At 34.5% G+C, this 11558-nt stretch overlaps 2 long non-coding RNA genes across 5 annotated transcripts; one reads left to right on the top strand and one right to left on the bottom strand.

Moving 5' to 3' along the window:
* Positions 1-1035: 1035 nt before the first annotated feature.
* Positions 1036-8861, bottom strand: LOC129923658 (uncharacterized). Of its 3 annotated transcripts, none has more exons than XR_008775655.1 (2): positions 8755-8861; positions 1036-1819 (listed from the first exon to the last, which is right to left on the bottom strand). It is a non-coding gene; the product is annotated as an uncharacterized LOC129923658 (long non-coding RNA). The 3 variants fall into 3 exon arrangements; XR_008775656.1 differs by lacking the exon at positions 8755-8861 and adding an exon at positions 3868-4005; XR_008775654.1 differs by lacking the exon at positions 8755-8861 and adding an exon at positions 2511-2788.
* LOC129923657 (uncharacterized) lies at positions 7181-11120 on the top strand. 2 transcript variants are annotated; one of them, XR_008775653.1, is made up of 4 exons: positions 7181-7711; positions 9135-9189; positions 9935-9986; positions 10089-11120. It is a non-coding gene; the product is annotated as an uncharacterized LOC129923657 (long non-coding RNA). The 2 variants fall into 2 exon arrangements; XR_008775652.1 differs by having other exon boundaries at positions 7181-7939.
* The last annotated feature ends 438 nt before the right edge of the window (positions 11121-11558 follow it).

Raw genomic sequence — 11558 nt, 5'->3', positions numbered from 1 at the left:
CCCCCTCTGGCACATTAGGTAGCAAGCTGTCTCCAAAAAGATCTGTCATTGGCAGAAGCCTCTTCCCTCATACTTATAGAAATATAAAAATATGCTGACTTCTAGAAAAGAGAAAAATGGAAAGACAAACTAAACTTTGTCCATGTATTTAAAAAAAAACAATGTTGAACCAGCTAATAGTTTATGATGAGAAATGTCATCAGCCAGCCACCTTGGCATCAGTACCAAGATTGACTGCTATCCAAAAAACTGCCAAACCAAATGTTAGGCACTATCATCTTTGTCTTGTAGAGGGCATTCAAAGAGGATGCAGTTTAAAGTTTCATAAGGGTAGCTGACAAAACATTAATGGGGAAGTGGACTCAAGATATGGATACCATCATTTATATTTATTTAACTTCTGCATTATACTTTTTATATTTTGCATTTTAAAATGTAATTTTTGTTTGCAATGCAATTTATCCTAACCCTATCACCTTTTTTTTTTAGATCAAAGGAATTGACATGCTGCTGATATAGAACAAGTTTCTGACTGCTTCCAGATCAGTGCTCTTAGTTCCGCTAATGATCTACTATTACACGATAAATAAGCAAAGTCCTGAAAAACCTGCAGAATCTTGAAGCACACTTTAGTTAATAAGCAGGGTGTCATATGGCCTGCACAATGATCAACAGTTAGCAGTAATGACATACTTCAATGAAGCAGTTCTACTTACGCCAAGATGACAATGTCTTTTTTAGTACTGTATTGTATATTATTTTACACCTTAATTGGTCACTGTAAAAAAAAAACTTAAGTAAAATATTTTTAAAGCTATAGCGAGTATAATTTATTTTTTTAGAATCCAATGTAGATAGTTTGTTTTTTTAGGTGTTATTATTAATAGTAGTAATAGTGTTATGAAATAAAAACTAAAGAATTATGTTAAGACATATTTTATATGGAAGCTCTTTAATAGCATTCAACAAATTACATAATCTACTAGTAGCAAATAATGGCCTACCATTATCTCTAATATAAAAAACAAAAATGATAAAAAATACCTTTTAATATTAATAGCATTGTAACTAACTAAAAAGCAATTAAACTATTATTGAAAACACAACAACAGTATTGACCATCACTGTATCCATAATAATAGTAATGGTCTGGTTGTACTTTTTGTTATGGCTGCTCTCGTGCTATGATATTTTGAAGTGATACCCAGATGTAGTGCCATCCGGACACAATGTGTGATTGTTATCCTGGTCAGAGCTCATCATTGAATATTAGGAGCATTTTTGGCACATAGCTTACAAATATTTTTTTTTCAATTTCGACCCTTACAATGTGTGATGCACACAGGTTCTTGTTGAAACAATGTGGTCATGGAGATTATTGTAGTCAACTGCATTGAGTTTATCATAGTGTGCATCTTCAAAATCGACACTAGCGGCTGGGAAAAAGGTGGCACTGGATAGATCCACATGGAGAGAGAGCATAAAGGAAGGGTTTCCGATTGCAGATGCCATACACAACAGCAGCAGGAAGAAAGGTGACAATGCAATGGTGGCTGGTGATTACATGTGACCACAGCTGTGTATCAATTGGCCTCTTTAACCACACAAGAAGTTGCAAAGGGAAAATATTTTTTCTCGAGAGGTAAAATGCCACAGACATGAAATCTTCAGGCAGCATCTAGATCTAATTGATGTTGTCAGCATTAGAATCTATGTAGTAAATTTAAAGGCTGTTAGGGTTATTTTTCTTTCAGCAGCACTTGCAGGTAGTATTATTGGAGTTTCAGAAGTTGTTGATCTAGTTGTATTCAAAACAGGGCTGCAATCAAGAAAAAGATATATAAAATGTTAATAAAAGAAATAATTCAATTGTCTGAAAGTAAACATCTAAATATAATGTTCTTTAAAAATCTATTGTTTATGCGTGAAGAGTGTTGAAATTTTTACAAGTCTATAGATTGCATTTTAAGAATCATGTAATAATAATCAAATTAGAAAAGTCTAGATTTAGAATTAATAAATAGAGATATATAATCTAGATCTAGCAAGACCAGCAAGTGAAATGTAGGATACTAAACAAAAAAAGTTCAAGTCATTTTTTAGTCAGTACAACATGGGTCATACTCTAGAAAATAGATCTATGCCTAGATTCGACTAAACACCTAATCTAGGCAAAAGACAGAGGAATGGAGAAAGACGTTCGACGAATCTTTCATGGTGCCCCAACGGTCCATTAGACTAAGTGTAGTTCTTTAAAAACAATTGTTTATGCGTGAAGATAGTTGAAATTTGTTTACAAGTCTATAGATTGCATTTTATGAATCATTTATTATAATAATAATCAAATTAGAAAAGTCTAGATTTAGAATTAATAGAGATATAGAATCTAGATATAGCAAGTAAAAATGTATGATACTAAACAAAAAAGCGAAGCAGCGAATAGGAAAACAAAATGTCACGAAATTTAGGAGGGACTGAACAAAAACAGTAAAAAAAAAAACTTAGCGTACCAGCTGTAAAGGACCTCACAACTCGGCCAAAATTAAAACTGGCCAGTTCAGGTGTGTGGTCATTACTCGATGCACTTGTAACTAAAAGTGTTTATTCTACTTTGGCCGGCCACTTCGCAAAATGCCGGGGAATCCCTGGCCAATACCCAATTTGCGGATTCAAGTCTGTTAGGTATTGCTTTAACGATAATTTTCAGCTTGCTGCTTTTTCAAGAAAATGCCCTGCCCCCGTCATCTGTGTGTGTGTGTTTTACTGCAGTTTCATTGTTAGTGTTATTCCTCGGCTCGTGCGAAGCAGAACGTTGTGTCACCGGACATTTTGGTGCTAAATGTATTTGAATCATTATACATTTTCATTTATTATGTCTTTTAAAAAATGATCCTTTTCAATGTTTTGTATGTTTGTACGCCTCCAAGCGAGAGTGTGGCGGAAATGGAATAAATCGCCCTGGCTGCCTACAAAGATCAGTGTCTATCAAGAACTTCGAAGAAGTGGTTCTCCCAACTCTTCTATAAAGATCGGAGAAATGGGTACTATACAGAAAGCAGATACTTCTTGAACGCTTTTCCCAATGACTTCTGCGCTCCTCCAGGAACATACGCTGGCAAGAGCAGTATTGTTCTTGTGAATGCGGTATGGACATGATAGAGGTATTGCTTATAATAGTTTGACAGCGACGCTGGGCAGGGCACGTATATCGTACGGGGGACGACCGTATGCCAAAGGCAATCTTTTGGTAAGACGAAAGATGGTTGGAGTCTTTGGAGCAATTATACAGCCATGCTTCACCCATTCTTTACAGAGAAATAAGCTGATATGTCACCATTGTATCTGATTTGATTCTTTTGAGACTCATGCTGTTGGTTCAAAATAGTAACTTGGAAGGCATCGCGTACTCACTGTGCCAGATGTTTTGGTAGTAGATTCTATATTTATAGTAAATTTACAATAAAGGTCATTCATGCAAGAGATACCAAACATTGTATTGGCCGGGTTTCTTAACGTGTTAGTTTGATTTTTACATGAATTGTTTCAGACACGGAAAAAAAGTTTGACCTATTTTTAGTGAAAAGCAGACGTGTTATTGCAGTTCATGCGCGCACATATTTCTTTTCGATCATTTACTTTTTGTATAGAAATGTGCTTCAGTGAAGTTCAGATATTGGAATAATTAGATTCTTCAACAGATTGGATTATTATAATCATACGGGTATTACAGGCAAAGTTTGGATTATTTATTACGCAAAGGTAAGATTCTTTTTCTTAGAAGAAAAAAGAAATGACATGAACATCCAATTTCATGAAAAGATCTATTAAAAAATGTAGGCCTAAGTCCATATAAAAAAGACAACTTACAAATAATGAAAAAATAATAATACTGTATAAATGTCTCTGTCTCTCTTTCTATGAATAGGCCTATATAAAGCAATATATATATTGTTGTCAACCTGGTGGTGACACAGATGGAGGTAGTGCTGTGTATTTTTTGCCTACCCAAATCGCCACTGTCCAGCGCAGGAAGAGCGGTCAAATGTGACCAGTGACAGTACTCGCCAGTTCGGCAACAACCTGTGTGTAAATATTACGCACGCAAGTCACGGCGAAAGTGATCAACTGGAGTGGTCAAGAAGGTTCGAGTAGGCCAGTAGAGACACTAAATAAGAGCGACTGTGTTAGTAAGACTTGACTTCACGTTACCTCGCAATGTGACCAGTACGAGGCGAGAACCAGCATGGTGTGTAAAGTCAGGCGTAACAAGACTAGGTTTTTGTAAAGACAGTGTTAATGTTGTTGCCAATTGCGATGTATTTGACATTAAACTGACTGATACTTTGGAGCACTGAGTTGTGAGGTTCTTTAAGTTCGTTGTGTCGTAAGGTGCAGTTAGAAGAGAGCCTGAACAGTAGGAGAGACATAACAATATAGATCTATATACGCAGGGCTTTTTTTGTGACGGAAGGCATCGCTACGGAGTACCGGCACCTTTTTGGAATGTGGGGGGAAAATTATTACTTTTCTTGTATTTTAACGTAGATCTATATTATTAATTTATTAGTAGTTAAAAGTTAGGCAATCAATCACTGAGTACCGGCACCTATTTTTTTTTTAATAAAAAAAAAGCCGTGATTCCTTCATTGTGAAATGCTTATTGTTCTATTATAGTAGGCCTACATTATTGACACGAGACATGAATTCGACAATTATTTGCATTACAAAGAGAGCAAAAGATTCTGACGATGGCATTGATTCTCATCTTATAAATTACTGACATCACTTCAAAAAAAAAAGATGATGATTACATCTTACGCGTGTCAATCTAGTCATGCATGTTATCCTATGACTTAAATTCTGCCAAGTCATTGGTTTTCCTGACTGACTCAAATAACCCATTCAATGCTCTAATAGCACAAGGAAAGCACTTACTTTTAAGTCTTCTATCCTAAAGGTTTCTAAATTTAGTGATTTTACAAAAGGTGTCTAATCAAATAAGAATATTCGTTTGCTATGAATCTCGCTGCTCTATTTTGTGTCTGTTACAGTTTGTTCACTTTCTTTGAGTTGAGGGGTTCCAAACAGATGCATATATTCTACTATTCGCATACTATGAATAACAGCACAATAAACCACTTTTTTTTTAAGGCAAAACAAATCAAAGTCGATTAAAACTATTTTGTCATCTCAAAAAATTGAGAAACTATTTTAAGCTTACTTTATGTATCATCATTTGTAACTGTAAGTGTTCTTACATAGCTTATATCAATTCAGCCTATCTTAATGTTTTCTTGAGTTGATTGCTGAAACCTAACCCTTCCTGCCATAAATAGGCTTACTGCCAGTGGAAGTGTATTTTCAATGTACATTGACAATCAGTGAGCGAAGGCTTAAGCTAAGCCAGAAACATAAAAATAGTGATATTTCTCAAATACAACATGCAGCCCTGATTGATAAACTGACAGTAGTCCAATTAGCTACTTTATATCAATAGTCATCCCTTTTACTGCTTTGATGCTATGTGTACTTTAACTGCAGCAATTTGAATGTTTCGTGTTTGCAATAGCTAGTGTGTTGTAATTTTTTGTTTTATCAGAGCATTCGGGTAATCAACCCTAGGGGAAAAAAATGTAACACTTTCATTCACATCCCCCCTCTCTCTGCCCTAGACTGAACACTAAAAGTTGGACAGTAAACCATTAATGTGTTGGATTGGTCAGATAGACCTAGCTTGTATAGTCGATGTCTCGATACGTCGACTAGTTGCTATATATGATGAAAAGACTGCCTTGTATTTTTCCTTGTGCGTAATACTAATAGCGTTGAGTTGTCTAGCGATCAAATAACACATCTGTCAATGAAAAATCTAGATCTGGGTGTAATAAAACGGTTGCCTGACTTAGGTCATTGGTTAATATGCATGACTAAATGCATGACGTGTATGACGTAATCATCTTTTTTGAAGTAACGTCTGTATTATTATATAAGTTAAGATAAAACGGGACCTCAAAACAGTGAACATTGATACTGGGAAGACATAGCCCTAGAACACTACGCGGAGAGAGATGGTGACCAAGAAATGTATGGACAGTGAAAAATCACGGGCCTCAGCTCTGGAAGAAAAGCGTGCCATACGAAAAATGTCCAGCTCATCTAGATAGACCAATAAAGCGAAATAGGCCACCTGTTAATGCGTAAAATGTGGACTAGAGTGTCTCTCCACAATAGGGCTCTACAGTTATATACACGAAAAAGTGTTCTGCGAGATTAACCTTAGTCGTTGTACGACTGAATGAGGCCAACACTTTTACACAGGTCAAATGTGTCTTACCCCGCCCTATTTTTGAAAAATGGATCTAGCGTGCACCAGTTACGTGTGTGTAGGATTTTTGTAAATTTCAGATCTACTTGTGACTATTCTAATATAAGCTATTAATAATACCGCTCTAATATTGACTATAAGATAATTATTTATTATTAAACTGTATAATTATAACTGATTTAAAAAATAAAATACGCATTAAAAAAACAACTTTGCGTCCTGAAAAAAAGACCACGCATTTCCCCTTTGTTAGCACCTCCTACCAGCACAGTTGACTACACAGTGGGGCAGAGTAAAAAGTTGCCGTATTCCGCGTTAAAACGGCGCCTTCGACATACACGGAGGTCACGGTTAAAATGCACAGAACACCTTGTGATGTTTTTGCTAAATCGGAAGGCGTGTTTCACAGACTAACCAATCAAATCTTCCTAGGCTTTCAAGTTAGGCAGACTCTAGAAGCACGTGTAGTTGTTTATGTCTATTATTTGCGGCCAAAATTTTAGGTGATCATATTCAAATCATCATTGCTCATTACTTCAAATCACTACACCTTACAGTAGATTATATCTAGATACAATAGAGGCACATTCCTAGGCCAAATTTCTACAAATGCTCCAGCTTCCCTAGTGATATTTGAGCATGGAATGGGTTGCAGAATAAATGCATGACGCATAGAGGTTTAAAAAAGACCAATCGTTTTTATCGCTATAACAATAGGTCTCGTTTTTTATATGTTAATAAATTAATAATGAATCTAGTATTTATTTTATAATCAATATAATAGTAATTATATCCAAATACTATAGTTCTCTCTTTTTAAATTAGTTTAAAATAAAAAGAAAGGGGGAGATGTAGATATGGTATTTTAAAATTTCTTTGGGTGAGGGGAAGATACTATCAAGTAACAAATCTCAAGACTCAATCCAATCACAGCCATCAGACCAACACACATTAGAAAAAGTTCATTAATAGCACAACACACAGGTGTATACCAGGCCATCTACACAGCCCCAAAACATTGCTCTAGTTTTATTGACAACAATGATGAGAGAAAAGGGGGAGGAGCCAATTATTGATCGGTCAAGCCGTTAATTAGGTCACACACTAAGCATGCTAGTACGTTGATGCTTTTTGTATGTGTGTGCAACAGACACTGAGCGTGCTCTAAGATACGTTGTTTTTTTTGGTCAACTAGGTGGCTTGGAGAAGGCGGAATTCATCTAGAATCTAGATGTATAGGTAACACAGTTCACAAGCTATCATAGCTTTTTAGCCCCTTCCCCGGAAAAAATATTCAGTACTGACTTTGGGGCCTTTTTCTTTTGTCAGACTGTGTTATATATAGACTATAGAGATAATAGACTACATAGATTAAAGATACTTAGAGTAAGTTAGATCAGCGCATGTTTTGTTTTTAGGTCAACCAGGTAAACTGATGTGTCCTCGAATGCCTAGGGGAGGGCGGGATTATCTAGATCTATATACTTAATATAGACTATAATCTATACGTAGATCTAGATTATATAGATCTAGATCTCATTCTATAGTAGCCTTTACTATCATGCTATGATTTAAACGTATTTTTAAAAATCCTTTTCTTTTTCTTAGAAACAGGTTAGACTAGGCCTACTCACTGTTAGATCTAGATGGTAGACCTAGATTCTAGATCTATATAGACTAGACTCTAGACAGTCTAATATTCTTATAATATAAGATCGATCTAATTATATGATCTAGCTAGACTAGAATTGACTAGATCTGATCTGAATGGATTGTCAGGAAAAAAAAAGGATTTAGTCGGCTTAGTGGCTTATACTGTAACTTTAGTTTGTTCTTAGTCTTAGTGAAGTAATACTATTATTAATAGTAAGGCTAAGGTACTAAGCCTAACTAAGGTGTTCTTGTTTTAGTGTTAGTATTATGGGTTGGTTGTAGTAGTAGAATATTGTAGATCTAGACTAGTTTATTGTAGTGTGTTTGTGTCTAGTAGTTCTAGTATCTAGGTCTAGGTCTAGTATAGTACACAGTAGTTGTAGTGATTTAGTTAGATAGTTGGTTTTATCAGTTTGTAGAAAGTTGGTTTGGTTAGTTTGTTGGTGTTTGGTAGTGGCGTAGATTTAGAGGGTTTTAGTTAATTTCTGGGTTCAGTTGTAGTGGTTAGTGTATATATATTTTATTATTGATTTATTTTTCATGTAAATAAAGTATCGTTTTATTTTTAGTATTTCAAGTAAAGTTTTTGTTCTTGCTTTCATTTTAAATTTAGTTAGTTTAGTGTAGTCTAGTTGTCTGGTTACTTAGGCGACTCTAGCCCCTTGGTCGCAGACCGAGTTGCACAGATTGAGCCCACCCAGTAGCGCTAACATCTGCCTACTGTTATAAAATTTAATGTTGAGCAGAGAGAAAAGGTCTCTCTTGCGCCTCCTGACCTGCTCACATGTTAATTCACAGGACATCACAAACACATAATAACAATATGTCTTGAGCATAGGTTGTTCATCAGCCCTAGACTTGGGGAGGGAGGGGGGCGGGGACTTGGTTCTCTTCTTTTCAATGTCAACATTCCTTCTCAGTCTAGTCTCTAACAGTGCACACCTACTGCACTACTTGAATGGTGGTGTGCATGGCAGGGTTATAACTATATATAGATAATAATAAATAAAACATGATGATTGTTATTCTATACTGATTTATTTTCTTGCAAAAACAAAATAATTTTTTATAATAATAATAATGAAAGTCATGTGACCTTCACATTCCAATATTGTTTGCATAGTTTAAATTTGTTTAAATTTTTTTTTCCCTATAGCCTGATGCCTACTTATGTACAGCTTATCCTGTTGAAGATGAGGAATATTATATTTGTAAGTCAGTCACACTTTTACTTTGTGTTGACAATGTTAATATATTACTGTAATATGCATGCCTGACTCATTCTAAGACAGGAGATCTAAACAGATCTCATAGCTCACTGTCTCTCTTTTGAATTTGCAAGTGTTATTCTGAGAAATGCTTATCTCAATTCAGTTGAAGAAACAAGTTAAAGTTGAAGAATCCAATGCATTTTATGTGTAAATTTAGTCATGCATGTTAATCAATGGCTTAAACTCTGCCAAGTCATTGGTTTTCCTGGCTGATTCAGGCAGCCCATTCCATTCTCTAATTGCACTAGGAAGAAGAAGCACTTGTACGAATTTGTTACTACATCCTAAATAGCTTGTATCAACCAAGTCCAGCACCTGTCATGCTAATATAACTTAAACTGTTGTAAAGAATACCATAGTTAGTTCTTAAGTTTTATAGAGTCCTCTCAGGATTTTCCCTCAATCTCTTGTGGCTTGAAACTGCTGCAGCTTGTTTGGAATTGGGAGTACTAGATAAATATTCATATTATATAACTACACTATGGCTACAAAAGCTAAAAGTTCACCTAACTAAAAGATTGATGTTACTACTCAACTACTTTGTATTGTGTTTGAATGTCACTTACTTTCTGTCTCATGAAATACTGCATTCTTCCTTAATCTTTGGACTTATTATTATAATTACCTTCTATCTACTTAATATAGCCTGTAGTGTTGTGACTTTGACTCTTAATATTTTATGTAGATTCTGAGCCTACTGATCATTCAAGTCTTAAGATATACACCACATTTCAGAAGTAAGTTTTTAAACCCTTACTCTTGTATTTTAATTTGTGTAATCATTTCTATTGAAGTGTCAACACTCTTATTACAACTGTTCTTTCTGCTCCAACTTCTAGGCCTCAGTTTGTGGCTGGAATATTTCTTTTGGCTAATTACTGGTTTCAAATTCCACCCCAAGTGTCATGTAAGTATTGACATTTCATGGTAACAATGTAACAGTTCAACAGACATGCACATTATAAGAGAACCATGTAAGAGAAGTATGTGATAGCACTGTAAGAGAGATATATGATAAAGTGTAACAGATCTATGTGATGAAACTGTAATTGAGATATATGATTAAGTGTAAGAGAAGTATGTGATAGCACTGTAAGAGAGATATATGATTAAGTGTAAGAGATGTATGTGATAGCACTGTAAGAGAGATATATGATTAAGTGTAACAGATCTATGTGATGAAACTGTAATTGAGATATATGATTAAGTGTAAGAGAAGTATGTGATAGCACTGTAAGAGAGATATATGATTAAGTGTAACAGATCTATGTGATGAAACTAATTGAGATATATGATTAAGTGTAAGAGAAGTATGTGATAGCACTGTAAGAGAGATATATGATTAAGTGTAAGAGATGTATGTGATAGCACTGTAAGAGAGATATATGATTAAGTGTAACAGATCTATGTGATGAAACTGTAATTGAGATATATGATTAAGTGTAAGAGAAGTATGTGATAGCACTGTAAGAGAGATATATGATTAAGTGTAACAGATCTATGTGATGAAACTAATTGAGATATATGATTAAGTGTAAGAGAAGTATGTGATAGCACTGTAAGAGAGATATATGATAAAGTGTAACAGATCTATGTGATGAAATTGTAATTGAGATATATGATTAAGTGTAAGAGAAGTATGTGATAGCACTGTAAGAGAGATATATGATTAAGTGTAAGAGAAGTATGTGATAGCACTGTAAGAGAGATATGTCTATGATTAAATGTAAGGGAAGTAATCATAATTTTCAAAATTATTTATTGACCATAAAATGTAAGAGCCCTAATATCTGGTCTTTTGGAATTGTTGAGAAATGTAAACTGTTTGCTATTCTTTGTATATTATAGCATATTGTAGCATATCCTGTAGATATCAGCTCTTACAAAAATACCAACACTCTTTAATACAAATAATAATACAAACAAAAATGTACAATTAATCAACAGAACTTTGTTTTCAACAATGTTTTTAAAAAAATGGACATGATCTTAAGATGTCTTTTTTATTTGTCTTTAAAGAAATATTTCTCTTTTATAGATATAAATCCCCCTACTGGAACATAGTTGGCTTTCTAAGTGGTGGACATTATTAAATGGCACTTTTTTTTTCCTTGAGACTTCCATAAACTATTCATAAAAACTAAACATCAAAAAGTCAATTTAAAGGGCTATTTGATGGTCTTGCAAATCTTTTGTATTCATTTCAAACCATTGCAATGCTTATGTCACATTCATCTGTGAAATGAGCTCTCCATACTTTAAAAGCAATTATTATTTTTTTAGTCTGACTTATTTGAATAATGTAAAAG

Source organism: Biomphalaria glabrata, chromosome 17 (assembly GCF_947242115.1).
Source record: "Biomphalaria glabrata chromosome 17, xgBioGlab47.1, whole genome shotgun sequence".
NCBI classification, from domain to species: domain Eukaryota; kingdom Metazoa; phylum Mollusca; class Gastropoda; family Planorbidae; genus Biomphalaria; species Biomphalaria glabrata.
The sequence above is the reverse complement of the archived record's forward strand: the minus strand, read 5'-3'. Positions and strand labels throughout refer to the sequence as shown.